Source organism: Talpa europaea (assembly GCF_964194135.1).
Source record: "Talpa europaea genome assembly, chromosome: 5".
Classification (NCBI taxonomy): domain Eukaryota; kingdom Metazoa; phylum Chordata; class Mammalia; order Eulipotyphla; family Talpidae; genus Talpa; species Talpa europaea.
In genome coordinates this window covers 123,045,027-123,064,533 of record NC_140071.1, presented here as the reverse complement: position 1 = coordinate 123,064,533, position 19,507 = coordinate 123,045,027, and the positions used below count along the sequence as shown (strand labels likewise).

Sequence of the window (19,507 nt, the reverse complement as noted above, 5' to 3'; positions counted from 1 at the left end):
TGCCAAGGCTTGCTGGCTGAACAGTTGGCTTTTTTAGCCCTGCACAGCTTCAAATTGTCAGGCTTAGATTAGAGCTCACAGTTGTGGATGCCAGCCTTAACCAATTGTATTTCTTCCTAATGCTGCTGCAACATGGCTGAGTTAAGCATTCTTCCTTAGACCAATATGCATCACATTCTGGAAGCTTTCTTCCTCTATCCCCAACACCACAGTCTCAAGCATGCTAGTGTACACCCCACGTGCAGCAGGCTACGTGGTTAGACCAGTTTTCCATTCCTTTGTTGCACATTCTTCCTCATCTCCCATTCTCTTACTTTCTCTGCCCTGCCAAATCTACATTTTTCAGCTTCTCACCTCCAGGTACCAAATTTGAAATCATGCAGAGATTGCGTCTGACTCACTGTACCAGAAAATGTCTCTATGCCTGCATAGCTGTGAGTGATTTTCTTTCCTTACCTGACAAGCAGGAGAATGAGGATAGAGCAGAGCTGGCTCAATGACTTCATGATTATTACCAGTGAGCCAGGTGCCTTCTCTTCCTCTTTCTCTTGTCTTAGCCGCCTCATGGTTACAAGGTGGCTGCTGATCTTCAGTGTCTCCCCCTCCAGTTCCCACTGGAAGAAGGAGGAGGCAAGAGAAAAGAGGGTGACTCCTCTCCATCAAGGGAGCCAAAACTGTCACAGAAACCCAGAGTAGAATCCCACTGTGTCTAGAACGGTGTCCCCTGGCCACTCACAGCTGCAGGAATTGTTGGTGATGACGTTTGGTTGAGCACGTTGCCCCCGTGTGTAGTATCCACAGTTGTTAGGATGAGGGGAAGAATGGACATGGGGTAGGGAGCCAGAGGGCACAGCACTGCCTGTGTAGAATGTTTTACCTCCATGGTATGCTGTTTCTCCATGCAGCTGCAGTTTTTCAAAACGAATTTTATTTTATATATTTTTTACATCATTTTTCATTTTTACACAATGTACGCATTTTCATCTTGGTTATACTCCCCATACACTACCCACTCCCCTTGTTTTGATCCCATTCCCACACCCCCCACCACCACCCCCTTATTTAGGTTTTCTATTTAGGTCCCTTATTTAGGTTTTCTAAATTCCTGCTATGTGTGAGACCATCCGGTGTTTTTCTTTTTCTTTCTGGCTTACTTCACTGAGCATGATCCCTTCAAGCTCCATCCATGTTGCTGCAAATTGCATGAGTTTATCTTTCTTGATTGCTGAGTAATATTCCATGGTGTATATGTACCACATCTTTTTGATCCAGTCATCTATTTTTGGGCATTTGGGTTGTTTCCAAAGCTTAGCTATTGTAAACAGTGCTGCTATAAACATAGGTGTGCAGGTGCTCTTTGGAATTGATGTTTCTGTGTCCTTTGGGTAAATACCTAGGAGTGGAATTGCTGGATCATATGGAAGCTCTATGTTTAGTAGGTCAAGAAATCTCCACACAGCTCTCCATAGTGGTTGGACCAGTTTGCACTCCAACCAGCAGTGCAGGAGAGTTCCTTTTTCTCCACATCCTCACCAACATTTGTTGTTGCTAGTTTTTTTAATATGTGCCATTCTCACTGGTGTAAGATGGTATCTCATGGTTGATTTGATTTGCATTTCCCTGATTACAAGTGATGTTGAACATTTTTTCATATGCCTGTTGGCCATTTGCATTCCCTTTTTGGAGATGTTCCTTTTTAGCTCTTCGGCCCATTTTTTTGACTGGGTTATTTACTTTGTTTTTGTTGAGTCTCTTCAGCTCTTTGTAGATATTTGTGATCAGTCCTTTATCATTAGTGTTGTGCATGCAGCCACAATTTTATGTAGATGATTTTCTTTGCTCAGAAAATGTACTGTTGCTTGTCTTCTCCCCTCTATACCCAACCCTCCATGCTTCCTTATCTTCAGCTTACTCAGATGTCACCAATTCTTTCTTTTTCTCTGGACTTAGTTAATCTTTCCATTCCATGTTCCTTGTTTGCGTTTGTCCCCACTAGAGATCTTAATTTGTCTTGGGGCTATTTATCTTAAACTACATCTGTGCTGTCCAGTATAGTTGCCACTAGTCACATATAGCTATTTAAATATAAACTTATTACATTTAAATACAATAAAAAATCTAGTTCCTCTCTCTAGCATCATTTCAAGTGTTCGAGAACCACATATGGCCAGTGGCTGCCATATTGGAAAACACAGTCTAAACATTTCCTCATCCACGCTGGTCTAGATGATAAATTCTCTTCCTTTGCCCTAGCTCTGTCAGAACCACAAGCACAGCACCTTCCGGGTGGGGCTTGTGTTGTGTTGTCTTGTAACCGAGGAGGTAAACTTCTAGCAGAATTGAGACACTCTACAACTCACATAGCTCCTAAAATTATTGTTAGTGGATATGTAGGAGGTTTTGAGTCCACTGCTTTCAAGAATTCCTAAAGAAATGTAGGGGCTTTGAAAGACATTTGTTCCAAATTCCATTTTTTACAGATGAAGAGACAGACTCGGGGGTGGAGAGAACCCAACTGAAGGTTGTACAGGCTGTCATTAGAATGGATGGGCATCTTGGCGGCCACTTCTCTTTCTTAAAACCAGACTTGCTCATCACTAATCTGTGTGTTGTCCCTGACTATGTTCTATTCTTGACTATTCAACCAGTTTCCAGTTTGTGAGCAGATGTTGTTTTCAGCTTCTGTGCTCTTTTCAAATGCCCACTGCATATAGGCTACACTCAGGAAATGCTCAGGAAGCAGTGTCAGCCTGGCTTAGTAGGCCAATGATCATTTAGTTACAAGAAACATAAAATGACTCAAGCCAGCGTAATCAGCAAGAGACTTGTAAAAATCAAGATAAGGGTCAGAGCTGGGAACTAGGAAATTGTCAGGAACCAAGGAAGTCTCCCTGGTTTCCTCTCTTTGGGCCCATGCAATCTTTTTTTTCCCCCCCTTGGGGTGTCCTCTTTACCTCAGTTTGCTCCTTACTTACACAGTCATGCCAGCTTCCAAGTCTGCATGACCTGTTATTGCCAGAGGCATCCCATTCTCTCACTGCCTATCTGTGTTTTGCTCTAGATTTTTGAGAGCTGGTTGGCCCAGCTCATGGCTGGTCACCCAGGGAGAAATGCGAGAAGTGGGGTGCTATAACATGGCAGTGGGACCCAACCCAGAGAGGACAGCAGGACAATGCTGGGAGGAGATAGAACAGCACTGGTGTATTCTTGTTAACTATACTGCTTACCAACCAAAGCAGAACCAGGACAGTGAAACTGGAGCTCACCAGCTTTTAATGGTTAATGGCCCTTCAAAAGTAGGTGAAATTGTGTGTGGGCAAATGTGTACATTTCTTACTACCAGAAGCACTTGGATAGAAGCTGAGTGGCCTTCTGTCAAATATTCCTCTGCTAGGAATGAAATTCCATTAATATGTTTACCAGTAATACAAGAATCTGGGATTTTTTTTTTTTTTAAAGATTTATTTATTCACACAAGAGCTGGCTGGGGGTGAGAGGATTCACCAGAGACAGAGCAGGGAACAGAACAGGCAGATTGACTGAAACACACTGCTGAGGGGAACAGTGGGCGAGACAGGAGAGGTCTGCCTCGCCATGTGGGTAGCTCCCTGGCCAGCCGGGGATCGAACTTGTGCTGCAGCAGCTGTGGACAGCTTCATAGTGCAGTGCTTAACCCCTTGCGCCAACAGGGAGGACCTGAATCTGGGATTCTTAGAGACAAATAACTGTCCCAAGGCTCAGCAGCCAGAGCTGGCCCAGGTGTCCCTGGAGGAGGAAAGATTGGTGAGCTCTCGCTGGGCTCCCCATGGAGACCTGTGGGCCATGGTAAGCGGCTCTGGGGGAACCTCACCTACTTCTGCGTCCACTTAAAGCCTTGTCCAACCTGCTGTAAGTGTTTGGGGTACATTTGTAAAGCCCACTTTCAGCTGGGCGAAGGCAGGAATGTTGTCTTGGTATTTAGCTCTAGAACATGATTTGGTCCATAGATGGTGCTTGATTTCTGTTGAAAGCAGGGAAACATGCTTTTGAAATAACAAGCAAATATGGCCATTTGATTTTATAAAACTATTCATAATATGTGAAAAATAATATATCTTTGATACCTTGATATATATCTTACTATATCTAAGATATTATGTATCTTGGAGAGATACAAAGATAATATACTGATATTCTAAGGAAGTTGGGAGAAGGTGTGATGATGAGGTGATATTCCCCATTTTCTGTTTTTCAATTTTATAATGTAGTGACATTTCAATAATATGCAAAGTTACTTTTAAAGGGGAAACATTTGAATTATAATCTTACAGATGTTTAAAGTGTCTCAAATCATGACAGCAATACCCAGATTTACTGGAAATGACTGGTCCTAAGAACACCTCTCTCGTGGACTTGAGCTACAGGTGATCATTGGCTATGGAATTATTAAATTTGGAATTACTAAACTTGGTGTGACCAGTCATTTGAGTTGAGTTCTGTCTTAATTTGTAGAGATCAATCCCAAAAGTTAGAGGTACAGCCTTCATTGGAAGGATCTTTTTTTGTTCTTGGCCCTTCTGCCACTGCTATCACCTGCTCAGCTGGCTTTGTTCCCAAGGGCCCTTTACTCCCTGTAGACATCCCACCCACCCCCCAGGAACAGCTCTAGTGTCTCAGCATATACATGTTATTGAGATCCCACATTTCTCTGGTTCCAGCAGAAATATAGCTCCAGTATTTATAGTTTCAGAGAATAGTTTGGGAAATGATGTTTTTTAAACATTACATTAGGAAATATAAAAAAGCCCATGGAAACCTTTTCTCTGTTGGAAACCTCCATGTTCCATTTCTCTGATCACTCTTCCTACAACTAGAAACTTTAAAAAAAAATACGACAGATGTTAGTCCAAAACATTGTGTCCTGTTTTAAAATTAATACAGCTTGTTAAAGTTTAAACTCTGGTTGAAGTCATTTTAAGGTTCCTGATCATACAACATTTTTTGTTCCTGAAGAAGTAACATCAGCGATATGAACAAAGCCAAAATATTATGGCATTTATTTTTAGTGGTGCAATGAACCATGTCATCACCCCCAGATGTCTCTCAGTGCAAGGCCTTTGCCTTTTCCTGCCCCCCACATTAATGTGAACTCCAGGCCTCTGCCACAGCCCCCGGCCATCCTGCGCTCAGCCCCTCTCAGCTCCTTTGACTGTGAGCTGCCGTCCTCTTACTCTGGGCTTAGGAATGGTTTCGTTATCACCCGTTGCTATTTCGTTCTTCTCGAAACGGCATAGTTCTGTCTCCCGTGTTCTTTTAGCATGTGCGTTTGCATTGGGTTTTTGTCCAAGACCACAGAGTCTTGACAGGAAGGGCAAAAAGGCGCTTTTGTTTACTTAAATCCTTCTCTCATGAGTCTGTGGGGCTCAGTGCAGTCTCTTTAATAGTGTTGATACCTTAGATAATTGGGAGTTTCATATTAGATAGAAAAAGGAGTCATAATCCAAAGCTTTGTTTTACAAACGAGAACTTTGAGGCTCAAAGGCCATAATACCCTCAGGAGCCTCCATCTGCGCGGTATTGAGGATAGTGTCCAGGGTCAGCACCTGGCACAGCAGCCTGTTTGGGAGGCCTGGAGGTGGGTGGGTCTGAGCCGTGGCTGCCTCCGTTGCTTCCTTCCTCTGTTGCTTCCCGCCTCAGGACTTGGGGTCTGCTGCCTTACCCCAGCTTGTTCCTTTGTAAAGCGGGGCTGGCAGTGGACTGTCTTTTTCCTTGAGAGGCAGTATTGCATCATGAATGAGGCAAAAGTGCAAACTCTTGGAAGTCCTCCCGGACCTAGGGACAGACACGTGTCCAGTGGCAGTGAGAGAACTTGGGAGTGTTCTGTTTTGTGTTTTGGATCCGTGTGACCTTTGGAGAAGGATATCCTGGAATCTCAGCTCTTCATTGACATCAAATCTCTTTGCTTGCACACCCACCTCTTTGGAACTGCCAAAGTTTTAAAAGGGGGCCTTTTGGGTTTCTTTCCTCTGCTTCATTCTAGCATGTGGTCTTTTGTTTTCCTTGGTATATCATGAGGTAAAAGAAGGGGAACTCAGTGCTAGTTGGTAACTCTCAGTAAGTATTTCTGCAGACATCTGCAGCCCCCGAAGGAAAGGGGCCGTGTATAACTACAAAAAGATGAGACCAACTTGACAGCCAGTGTTATATCCTGGTTTAAAATCTGGATTTAAATTTTGTCTTCAAATTTCAAATAGTGGTAAAAGTAATTAACAAAAGGCATCATCTTAACCATTTTTAAGTGTCTGTTTCCTGTAATATTCAGTGTAATCACACTTTTGTGCTGTAGGTTACTCATTAAATACTAACTCCATTCCCCCTACCCTGGAGAACCAACTTTTGTTTCCATGAGTTTGACTATTTTAGATATTCATACAAGTGGAATCACATAGTGTCTTTGGGTATGTGTGTGACTGGCTTGTTTCACTTCGCAAAATGTCCTCATTGTTCATCCATGTTGTATCATATGGCAGATTTCCTTTCTTTTTTTTTTTTTTTTTTAAGGATTTATTTATTTGTGCATACAAGAACTGGGCGTGGGGGGTGAGAGGATTCACCAGAGACAGAGTGGGGAGCAGAACAGGCAAACGGACCGAAGTACACTGCTGAGGGGAGCAGCAGGCGAGTCAGGAGAGGTCTGCTGCGCCATGTGTGTTGCTCCCTGGCTGGCCGGGAATCGAACTCCTGCTGCAGTGGCTGTGGAGAGCGTCATAGGTTGCATCTTAACCCTTGCGCCACCAGGGAGGCCCTGGATTTCCTTTCTTTTTAAGGTGAATTTTGTTTATCTTTACATTTGTCAATGGATATTTAGGCTGCCTCAACCTCTTGACTGCTGTACATAACGATGCAATGAACTTGGATAATGTCCAGCATCTTGCTTTCAGTTCTTTCAGATATGTACCTCAGAAGTGGAATTACTAGATTACATGGTGATTGTATTTTTAGTTTTTTTAGAAACTGCCATACTGTAGCAGTCATAACATTTTATATTCCCACCTAAGAGTTGCCCTAGCAACTTGCCAGCACTAAATTCCGTGTTGATAAGGGTCATCCTAGTGGGTATGACATGCTATTTCATTCTGGTTTTGATTTAGATTATCTAGTGATTAGTGTTGTTGAACATCTTTTTTTTGCTTGTTGAGCATTTGTAATCACCTTTGGAGAAATGTCTGTTCTAGTTCTTTGCCCACTTTTTAATTGCATTATTTGCTTTGTTGTTGAGTTGAAGACTATAGATTTTTAAATCAGACTGGTCTGGATGTATGTCTGGCTCCTCCGTTTATGAGCTGTTTGATTCAGGGCAGCTGCTACACTGTGCCACAGAACCCCCGGCTGTTGTGCGGGTGCAGTGCTAGTGACCACCCCATGGAGAGAGGGATGTTAGAGCACCCAAGAAGCTGACGCTATGTAGCGTTTTTTTTTTTAAGGATTTATTTATTTATGCATACAAGAGTTGGGGTACAGGCCAGAGATGGGGGGATGAGAGGATTCACCAGAGACAGAGTGGGGAATGGAACAGAACAGGCAGACTGACTGAAATACTCTGCAGAGGGAAGTAGCAGGTGAGACAGGAGAGGTCTGCTGTGCCATTGGGTTGCTCCCTGGCCGGTCGGGGATCGAACTCGTGCTGCAGAGGCTGTGGATTGCTTTACAGTGTGGTGTTTAACCCCTTGCGCCATCAGGGAGGCCCCCTAATAGGGTTTTGAAGGAAATAAAAGCAGCTGCTTTCTCAGGCTCCACTACAAAGGGCAGCTATTCTTTCCTTCCACCCCCATCTTCCTTATAACATTGGGAGACTTTTAGGATAAGTGAAAGGCTGTCGGGCATTTAGAGACTGAGGGCACATGGAGGACAATGAGGTTGCCCAGAAGAGCCTCTCTGGACCTCCTGGGCAGTGCTGTGCTTTACGCAGCAGCGTCAGCGTTTAGCAAAGTGTCCACCTTTACCTGAAGTCACAGCCAGAGAAATCGTGGGTGCTTAGGTGACAGCTGGCACTCTGAGTCAGAGGTGGGAAAATCCCAGGGTCAAGCGTGACATCAGGTGCTGGAGACTGGTCACTCTCGATGTGGAGAGCCAAAAGTTGGGTCGTAGTGAAGCAGTTAGTCATGCGTGCTTCACTTTTTAAAATTCTCCCAGCAAAAGATGAGACAGCATGGGCTTTCAGGATGTCCCAGAGGTTGACCAGTGCCATGATGTGAGCTGACCGACGAGCATGCTTCCCCGTGCTGACTTTCCTCAGAGTGTACAGTACCTCGTATTTGGTTTCCTGTGTTGCCCCAGATGTTGGGACTAGAATAGCCCTCCTTTTGGAGTGGCGGGGGGTGGGGGGGTATATGTAAGTCTTTACTTGTTGACTTAGTTCCAATCAGAGCAGTTTCTTCCCTTTCTTTGTCCTGAAGGAAGCTCAGTGGGCTGGAACACCCCATATTCAGTTATGATCAGTAGAGACTTTCAAAAGGAAATATTACCTCTTTAATAAGTACTTTTTGTGTGTGAGGTAAATGTGGTAATGTTTAAGAAAGTTGCTTACCACAGAGAACAGTTTTCAAAGAACCTTTGGACTCGATATGTCTGCTTCACTCATAAAACAGATTAGGTTTAAGTGTTTGAAATCTGTTGAAGTTTTGAGTGAATATTGTGTGCTGGTTTTTAAGGAATCAAACCCTTCTCCAGGATCAGGTAGTCTGTTTTCATTTTCTAGTTGAAAGCAACAAAGGCGACACTTAACCTCGCTGGAACCCGTTTCCAGCTGCCCATAGTCATGGCTCCCTAGAAGGAATGCTGCTCCCAGTTGATTCTGGAGGACACGGCCCTTACAAGGAAAGCAGCGAGGAGGCGGGGGTTTCCAGGTAGAAAGGTCGCGTTTCCACATATAGCCCCGCGAGCATTGTGTTGGGTTGGGGAAGAATTGGATTCACTATTTTAAACTTCTTGTTTCATAGTGTGGACTTCCCCATCCCCTCTCCCCAGTAAAGCACAAAAGTATTTCCTAACTTTTAAGTCACGGACTTCCTTTCATGAATTAGGACCATAGATCATATTCAGATAAGCATTGTGTAATGGATGGGTGGGGTTAGGTTTTTAGTCACAGATGCCTGAGAGGCAGGAGGGAGGGTGGAGGGTGATAGAGTTTGTAACTGGGCTGTCAGCAGTTCATCCCGGTCACGGCAGAACCATCGTGCGGGCCGGGTCCCTGCCTGCCAGCTTTCCTTGCTGCCTTTACAGACCGCACGGACTCTCCCCGGCACCGTTCTTCCTCTCTGATTTCTTTCCCCTTGGTTGCACACTTTTTCCTTATTTTCCCCATATCACCTCCTACCTGAGCCCTTTGTAGCAGCATCTGCTCCCATCCCCATGGAAGGTCTTATCTGGACTTGTCTGGGAATTACAGGGCTAGGATGTGTCCCTCTCATTTTTGGTTACTTCAAGTTGAATAATTTCAAATGCTTCTCTCCAGAGATGAATCCAGGGTGTGCCCTCCCCGCCTGACCCCTCTATGTGGGGCGGGGTCACGGTCCCACTGCTCTCTATGGTGCTCTAAGGGGTAGTTATGGGCAGGGGCGATGATACAATGCAATGCTAACAAACCCCACCTTCAGGAAGGAAGGTGCACTTGTGTGTGGTGGAAATCTAAGAAAGACCAGAGGAAAATAGATGAAAATATCAAGAGCTTAGTTTTTTAGTATATTTTTCTGTTTGTGTTGGGTGAATCATTGGTCTGTGTTTCTCACTTGTTTATACTCATCTGGAAATTTTCTGGTAGGAAATTTACAGTCACTATAATAGTGTGGGTAGTTGACCTGGGTTAGCAAGGAGAGACCACTTAAAGCACTTCTTATGAAAATAGTATTAATTTTAGTAACGGTTGTTTTTGACAAAGATAAAAATGAGATTTGGTTGGTGTTTGAAAAGCAAGGTATGTTACATTTGTAAACTTCAATGGAAGGTCATTTGCAATGGATGGAATCATTTCTTAATTAATTTGAAATAATTTAAAAGACACCTCTGTTCTCTAGTGTCCTATATACCGCGGAGCCACCAATTAAAGTAAACTCAAAACCTGAAGTAAGTGGCTGAAAAATACACTTACCAAAGGCCAGGGCTTACCAAACTAAATTTCACTGTTAAAACCCTGGTTGATGGATCCCACCCAGAGCTTGTGATCCAGTAGGTCTAAGGTGAGGCTGAAAATTTGTAATTCTAAGAAGCCCACACTTCAGCAGCTGCTCCTGTAGACTGAACTTGTGGTCTGGGTTCTGTTGTTGGTGACCCCTTGTGCTGTAGGGGGCAGGTGTCTGGGCAGACATTTGTCCTCTACACCCCTCGTGAGGTTCAGCCAGGGTAGGCTTTTTAAAAATATCATCAGGATTAGATCCAAGTGCAGGTAACATTTGAGCAAAATCCCCACAACCTGAACACTTAGCGGCTCTCTGAAACAGAACTAAATGGATGGTCATTTCTCAGCTGTGTCAGGACAACTGTCTAGCTCTGCCAGGAGGCAGGAGACACATTCCCCATTGACGTGACTCTCTCGTTCCCACATGTATGCACTTTCCCTCCCCACCACAGTACACCCACATGTTCTTCCCAGGGCCATGTGGAACTCCTTGCAATTCCCAGATCCATCACCAGTTTTTATTACTGCAGCTCACAGGAGTCAGCTTCCTTCCCTTTTGCTGTCAGTCCTGCTTCAGAACCTACCACTTGACCTTTTCTTCCTCCACTGTCCTTTCCCCACCCCTGAAAGAGTCAGAGAGGATCACCTCTTCCACAGGACGGCTTCCATGCCTGCTATCTGCATTTTCTCCACCACCTCCTCTCTGACCTGTAATGTGACCTGCTTAGCTGTTTCTTTGGGGACAGATGCCTGGTGGTTGCATTTCATTATTGTTCTTGGGATGAGTCAATAAATGATTTGTTGCAGAGATCCTTAGCACTTTGTTTTGTAATATGTTTCTTGTAAAGAGATATATATATATATATGAAATGTATATGTATAAATGTCAGCTTTCTTATTTACATTTATTTATATATGAAGTTTTATGATTTTGTATAATTTAGGAGTAAAACTGCTGAAAACAGCTGCGCCCCAATCACGAGGGCCTAGAGTTGCACACCACACAGAGCCTTGTTTGTTCCTTCCCATCTGGGCCGTCTCTGACTTCGCTCCCTTCTGCTTGTCTTCCCGAGATGTTCCAGGCTGCCTTGACCTGCGGCTTCTCTTGCACCGATTATCTGTGCCCAGGGCATGATTGTCAGTCCCAGGGATGCCATCCGCAGAATCTCGCAGCTCAGTGGAGTTTTTCTGAAATGCAGGGAGAGTTTTAAGGAGGTGCTGTAGGATCTGGCAGGGCAGGAAATGGCAGGGACCTTTCCAGAGGACGGCACCTTCCCAGAGGATGTGACCTTGGAGCTGAGATTTTCAGGAGGAGGAAGGGAGTGGAACCAGATGAAGAAAGGCCAAAAGGGCTTTCCAGCCATTGTGAGTGGCTAACTCTCTTCAGCACTTCTGCTCTCTCGTGACCATGGGCCCTGGACACTACGGAGATGACCTGGCACCTTATATTTTTTGGGGAAAGAATCAGGATAGTACCTATTTTCTTCATAGATAAATTGTCTCTCTCCCCTAGAATCCTTCAATAAACCAATTTTTTGCCTGTGCCCAGGCCCAGTCTGATTGTGGAAAAGTCGAAGCCACAGTAAGATTTGGCCAAGTTTACAGTAAAATAACGATAATAGGAATCCAGCCCTTACCCGGCCAAGTGCTGTCTGATGTGTCTTAACGATGTTTCATTCAGTTTCTGCAGCAGATATGTGGGAGGAGAATCCTCTCAGTCATTGTGATTTAAGGACGAGGAAACTGGGGCACAGCAAGTCGAGGGACTCGCTTATTTCCTGGTTAGCGCACGGCAGTGCTGGTGTAACAAGGTGTCCCCTGCTTTCCTGCTCGGCATCCCTCCCCTCACCCTGAGACCCGGGCGAGCGGCCTGTGGTCTGCTCTAGCGCCGGCCCCCCGCAGCGTTGCCGGCCGCCACCAAGGGCTGACAGCAGTTCCTGCTTCTCGGTGCTTGTGAGGCTGAAATTAGCGTGTCTTCCCACAGCGCACTGCCTGGCATATAGTAGCTTTGTCTTTTTGAGCCTCAGTTTCGCCATCTGGGAAGGGCAGGGGTTGAGCTGAGTTATTTTATCACCCTTTTGGCCCTTACGGTTCCTGAGGGCCATCCATTCCCCTGGTTCCAGAAGGAGGAGGAATGTGAGAGAGGGGTGCTGGGGCAGTCACCACAAATAGGTTGCTGGGGGAGTCCCCGAGAAACTCCTCACACACAGCACTCTGTGGCCACAGCTGAACAAGGACCTTGTGTGGTGGTGATGCCCCCCTTTACCCCCTAAAAGCCGCTCGCAGAGTTGCAAGGGCCACAGTTTAAAGCTAGTGTTGTATAAATGGGACAGGAGAGAGCAAACTGACAGGTCAGCATTGTACATTCCAGCTGAAGCTGATTATTTGTTCCTTTTAATTTTTTATTGTTTTCTTTAATGAAGAAACAAGAGGCCTCATCTGCAGTCCTCTCAGAAGTGCAGTATCATGCCTCATACAGATACAAAACTAATGTTATTTATTTCAAGGGATACTTTGATCTATGCACTAACTAAAATTCATTTGCCAACAGCATTTTCTGATTCTTTTCAAGCTCATACAGACCCTAATTCTGATACCTACTTTCTCTCCAGCTCTGGGGCAAAACAGAGCCCTGGAGTATTGTGCTGAGCCTCCCAGCTCAGGCAGGAGGGAGGAAGCCAGGGCCAACTGACCAGAGCTCTCGGGGCACCATCAGTCCTGTCCTCTTCCCTGGACTTCCCGCCACAGGGCCACCTTTGCTGAGTCTCCGCAGTGGTCACAACTCCCAGCCAGACAGAGTCTGGGGTTTTTGCTTCCTCCCTAGGTATTAATTCTGTTTCTAGTTTCTGCATATCTTGACTGTTTCTTTTTCTTTAAATGTGTTTGCCTGCCTCCCCATCACTGAGCCTCACCTCCCACTGCAGCCCACCCCCCACCAAAGGCAGAGAGGAGCTTTGTCTTCATGACAGGCCCCCCGCTGCATTTGCTCATAGTGTTTTATAATAGCCCCTCATTTGTCTGATCCATTAAGCCATGCTTCCCCTGGTGGCCAGGATCTCTTTCCCGTGCTAGAAAATGCATGAATAAAGTGTTTTTCCTTTAACAAAACTGCAACCCCCCCTACTCTTTTGTAATTCCCAATTCCTTACAAATACATAAATCAAACAGACACTCAGCACTCCTGTAATCCAGTCTCAACCATCCTCGTCTTTCATTTCCACATCCACCCCAGCTGGCCACCAGCCAGGGTGGGTCAGTGGATGGTTAGGGATGGTCACCTGTACACCATTTTTATGCAGTTTCACTGACCTGAATGGCATCCATTGTTTTCACCTGTCTGAATTTTACCTGCCCATCGAGAATCACCACCTCTTCAAAAAACTTGAGGACAATGAGAAGCAGAGCGTAGCTGATGTTTTACCGGATGCTTGCTGTGTGCTGAGCTTGCTTTCTCCCTCCATGCCTCTGCCTACTTAATGCTCACACAAATCCCTGTGAATAGGCACTGCTGTGCACACTTTGCAGATAAGGAAACCGAGACATAAAGTGACCAACAGACAACTCAAGTAACAAGGTCAGTGGTGGAGCTAGGATTTGAGCCCTGACATCTGGCTCCAGGGCCCAGGCTCCTGACCTTATGAACAGGAGATTCCATTTCTTTGCTTCCTCTGCATTTCCCAGGGGCCATGCACTTTTCTTGGCCACCCTGTTGGAATTGGAGGGACTGTGTCATGGTCCTGCCTAGAGCCCTGGCAGCATATAGCCAAAACTTGAAAATCATTCTTTTTACCAAGTGAATGGCATCTTAAAAAATTGTCTTTCAATAGCTAGACTGTCATCTAATATCCGTAAGAAAAGGACCAAGTCCTTTAGATGTTCCATAGAACATGCAGAGAAGCCGTGGCAGAGACATGCAGCCTGCGCCAAGTGACTCCACGGTCCAGTGGCTGCTCCTTGTGGCTCCACGTGTCCAGCGTCCGCTCCATGTGGCTCCATGTGTCTAGCGGCCACTCCGTGTGTGGCTGCTGCTCCCCAGGCGCTGGCCTCTTGGGCGCCTCTACTCTGTGTTCAGAGGTCACGTTTGTGCCTCTCAGAGGTAAAGTGCTTGGCGGCATTCGCAGAGGACTGCCTGTTCCTTTCTTAAATCAACACGGTCATTTCACTTTGTTTTTTTAAGAAATTTTCTTCAGCTGTTGGTAAAACAGATGCAGCAGATGTTAATCCCTGTGGTGGTTAATTTTTCTCCAGAGATTCAGCGTTCAGTTCTTAACTCTCGTTTCCAAAACCTATTCGTTGTTAAAACGGAGGCTCCAGAATATCTGGAACTTAAAAAATTTCTTTTTCTTTGGGGATGGGAGATCAGGAACTTTCAAGAGGGATGGAGGAGTTTATAAAATGCTTATAGTGAGGTAATATAGAAAATGCCGGAATATTGGAGAAGGGAGGGGGGTCCTGTGTCATCATTTTCTTTCCGGTAGGGACCTCTTCCCTCCAACAGGGCACTTAGTGGCGTGTCTACAAAGGAAGAACGTAGCTCAAAGTTGCTACGAGTGTTTCATGAAAATTCAGGACAAGAAGCCCTGTCCTGTGTCTTGTCAGATGCCGGACAGAGCGAAGCCATATGCATGTTCCGTCTCTTCCACTGCTGCAGCTCTGACTGTGCTCTCGCCAGCAATGCCGTGTCTACCCTTCCCCACACGTTTGTGTGCAGGGAGCCGCAGAATTGCCGGAGAACAATTTGGCATCTACAATATCGACACACCAGCGTAGATCATATCTGACTCTACCGAGAATGTCACAGCAGTGATTTAAATGGAGGCAGCTGTCTCCTGGGCCCCTGAGTTATGACAGATTTTAAAATTCTCAGAACCCATTGACGGCTGTTATTTTCTCAACATCTACATCATTTAAGTAGTCTACATTCTGTCATGATAGATGTCAGAAGAGTGAAATCTGATCTAAACTGACATGTTGTTGTAGCCCCCTTGGGGTCGTGGCTTTGCAGACCTCGTGAATGTCTGTCGGTGGCCTGCACAGTTGGGGCAAGCAGAGATGGGTGTCATTTCCCACGCTTTGCACTGAGGGAGCAGATGCTGTGTTTACAAAGAGGAACCAAGCTGGCCTGGGGTGCAGCGGCCCCTGCTCGGTCTCCACAGTCAGTGCTGGGCACTGCTATCCCACGTGGCCTCTGTGCAGCGAGAATTTAAGCCGCGGCAAGAAGCTGGAAACATCAGGGTAGCCTCTTGAGTTACCCCAGTGCCTCTCATCCTGGGTACGAATAAGAGGTTAAGTAGGTGCTGCCGCTGTAAATGCCTTAAGAATTATCCAGGTTAAAATAGTGTACACTGGAACAGGCTTCGCAGATGACGGTTGCCCACCCTTTTTTATGTTACTCCCTTCCTCCTGCCACTCTGCGCAGCCCCCTGTGTATGTGAGCATGCATCTCCCCAGACTGCAACCCAGCATGTGAGCAGGTACACAGGAAAGAGGACTGACAGATCACAAAATGGGGCTTTGTCCCAAATCCAGATCTGTTTGCATTGATAAGAACATAATCCATTCAGGTTGACTTAATCAGGCCAAGTATAGAACAGTCCTCCTTGTGCAAATCACTAAACTACTTTATAACTAGGCTCAGTATGAACAAAATAAAATATATTTAAAAATTTGTTAGTTGTAAACTATGACATCAGTGATTATTACCACAGAAAATAAATTTGGGTGAAGAGGTATATATATATATATATATATATATACACACACACACACACACACATTTTTAAAGATTTATTTATTTACTTTATTTATATAAGCACTGGGTACAGTCAGAAGCGCGGGAGGGTGAGAGAATTCACCAGAGCCAGATCGGGGAGCAGAGCAGGCAGAAGGACCGAACTACACTGCTGAGGGGAGCAGCGGGCAGCAGGAGAGGTCTGCGCGCCATGTGGGACCCTCCTCCGGTGGCTGGGGAGCACCCGAGGATCGAACCGGCGCCGCAGAGGCTGCAGGCAGCTTCACAACCCAGCGCTCAAGCACTGTGCCACCAGGGAGGTCCCAAGAGCAACATATTTTTACTCCTTTCCAGAGATTAGGGGAGGATAAGGGATGGGTGGGTGTTTTTCTCTGAATCAGGGGTTCTCACCTGGGTGATTTGCCCGTTCCTCCCCGGGGACATTTAGCAGTGTCTGGGTATTCATTATCATTACTGCGATGGCAGATACTACTGATCTCTAGTGCCAGGGATGCCACAGAACATGCCACAATGCAGAGAATAGTCCCCCTTGAGAAAGCATTATCCAGCCCCAAAAGTTGATATGTGTTAGCTTGAGAAACCCTGCTATATTTGCCAATCTTTACAGTGGATTACCTTTTATTTAGTTAATTCAGACAAGAAAATAATGCTCATACTTGTAATACTCTGTTATGTTCTGGCCTTGGCAGTCTGGCCTACATTGGAATAAACTCTGGCCACATGTGAAGCCCTAAAATTCAGGCAGCTGACGACAGCAGCAGTGGGCCAGATCTAGTGGTAAGAGGGGAGGAAGGTGAAGAGCTACATGATTACAACACGCAGGCCTGCCTGAGGCCTGGAAGGGGCCTCAGCAGTGGCAGCATCAGCAGTGGCAGCATCACCTGGGAGCTTGAGAGAAAAGCACATGCTTAGGTTCCCCTCAGACCTACTGAATCGGAATCTAAGTTGGGGCAATATTCCCCATGGTGCTGAAGAGCACTGGGGTGGGGTGGAGTGACGGGCAGTTTTCTACTTTGGAGGAAAGCATGCATTGTCTTAAATTGTGCCTCTGCTCTTGTTGACCTTGAGCAAGTCATTCACTTCACCACCTGACTCTGCATTGGGGACCAGCCTGCCTCACATGGTTGATATGAGACTCAGACGAGCTTATTTTGTTAAGGACTGGGCACATGGTAAAAGCCCAACACATTGAACAGTGATTGACAACTGGGAAGAAAAGGCAAAAGAAGACAACTCAGGGCAGCAGTATGTTGACTTCACCCTCACAGTCGTCATCACCAAACAGCGCTTGTATGCTTTGTGGACCTAAATCCTCCAAATAACAGTGAAACCTGGAGTTCCGTAAGCTTCTGTAGACTCTGGTCCTTGTCAGCCTCCCAGTTGGCAGAAGCTGGTGCATCAAGGGCTAAACAGCCAAGACCCTAGGACGTGGTCCACCAGCCCCACCTGAGCTGGGCACCAGAATCAGAAAGCAGCGCGGTTGGAATTTTCATGCCCTCAAGAAGGAACACTGTGGCAAACAGGAAAGATGGGGTGCAAGGAAGGACACCAGGGGAGGTGAACCCTGGTTTGATTCGTAGGAGCAATGGGAAAGAATTTCCAGATGGATCCTCACAGAACGGGCCCCTGGGTTCTGCATTGAGCATGGATCAGAGGCCTGGGTGCTGCTCTTGCCACTGCTTTAGCGCCGCTGCGCCAGCCAGGACCGCTCACAAGAGTGTTCTTTGGAAATAAGACTCATGAACTAGTCGGAGCGTGAACTCTTCCAACGTGAGATAAAGCAGAACTTGAATCACAACTACAGTGTCCAGCAGCATTTCAGCAGCCAAGATGGTAAAAGAATTCAACAAACAAAAATAATCCAGAAAAAGGACTCATAAATGGAAGACTTGGAACTGCAGAGCAGATTTGTAGTTTAAATTTTGGATTATAAAAAAAAATTATACAGGAAATACAAATACATGCATGCTCCAGCCCGGCAGTTACTTATCCTTTTATCCAGGTTGTGTATCCAGCAACTGCTGAGTACCACGGACTATATTTGGTGCTGGACAAACTCTCCTTGACATGGTGCTAGCCTTGTTAGAGCTTACTGTTGAGGGCTGTATTTAGAAGTGGTTCCTTCTAGTTTGTTTTTTTTTTCCCTGTGCTGTTACTGGATACGTTGATAGCAAACAATAAGAGCAACATTCGTGCTGCGTGTTGGACCCTGTCTGAGGTGCTTTATATCATACATATTGACTCAGTCGCTATAACCGCATCCTGTTGTACAGATGTGTGACCCATACAAGGAGGCTGAGGCAGAGAGAGCTTCAGCAGTTTGCTAAAGGTCAGATACCACCAGTAAATGCACAGTCTTGATGAAAGTCCGGGTAGCCTGACTTCAGAACCTGCCCTATTAATCACTAAATTAATTCTGCCCCTCATAATAATAAAACTGAGATCATACTCTCCAGACAATTTTGATTCCTGCTTTAGTTTTGACCGTTACACATGAGCAGCATTCTGTGAGATGCCTAAGAAGTTGAATTGTAATTTATTCATTTGTTTTGATAGCATAATAAATTATGCATATATAAAAATGTGATAAGCATTTAATTGCTCAACAGTGGGCATAAACCATTTTTCATGCGTGTCATAATCTTTTTAATTCAGTAATTTTAAGAGTTATTATGATGGACAAATTTCTCTAGGAAAGGAAATATTTTGTGGCTTGTGTTTTATTTCACAGATCTCACAGAGGAAAACAAACCCAACTTTAGATAAGATAATGAGCAGTCAGTGGTGACAGCTGCTATAGAAATTCTGAACATGGAATTGAATTGGCACTTTTGACTAAAAGAGATTGGGTGTTGTATTAGGGGTGAATGTGAGGCTCATTTTGCTTTCGAAGCACTGTGCACACCCTGTGCCAAGGCTACGATTTTATTTAGCTTCAGTTTAGACAGAGGTTTGTGAGTGGTGTCCTCTGAGGTCCCCTTGTGTGCAAACTCTGCTGCTTTGTAACTAGTTTCCTAGTGAGCAGGTGGTGCTTCTCTGTGCCTGCCCGTAAGGTATTTGTGGGTTATAACAAAACAGCATCTGCTGTTAAGAAAAGTACAAATTCATGAAATGTAAAGAGATTCCAAGTGGAAAGTAGAGGCTTAAAACTTGACATCACTAGGAACCCTTAGAGGGATGTCAATGGGATGATTAGAGGGATGTCAATGGGGGAGCATGGACATCCAAGCCAGGCAGACCCAGGTGAGGGTCTCAACATATATGCTTGTTCTGGGCAAGCCACTTGGCTTCTCTGAGCCTTAGTTTCATCTTCAGACTGCTACCTTCCTTCTGGAGTTGTCGAGATTAGATGCGGCTGTCTAGAATAAATGCCTGGCACAGTGCCCAGCTCTTGGTAAAGGATTTGTTAATGGTCCCTGTTATAATTGGCTATAAAGCATGTTTTAATCTTCTCTCCAAGTGCCTGGCCTCATAACACACTGGCTTGAAATGCACATAAGAGCTAGACTAGCTCGACCACTTCTAGCTCACTGACCTTGGGCCAGCTGCTTCAATTCCCGTTTGCTTTCCTTTAAAACTGAATGGTACAGTCCCCATGTCTT

At 45.4% G+C, this 19,507-nt stretch overlaps 1 protein-coding gene across 8 annotated transcripts in view; it reads left to right on the top strand.

The window, feature by feature from the left end:
• Positions 1 to 19,507, top strand: part of TBC1D1 (TBC1 domain family member 1) — a gene marked incomplete at both ends in the record, with an annotated part of 185,311 nt that overhangs the window by 128,477 nt on the left and 37,327 nt on the right. The window lies entirely within an intron of this gene.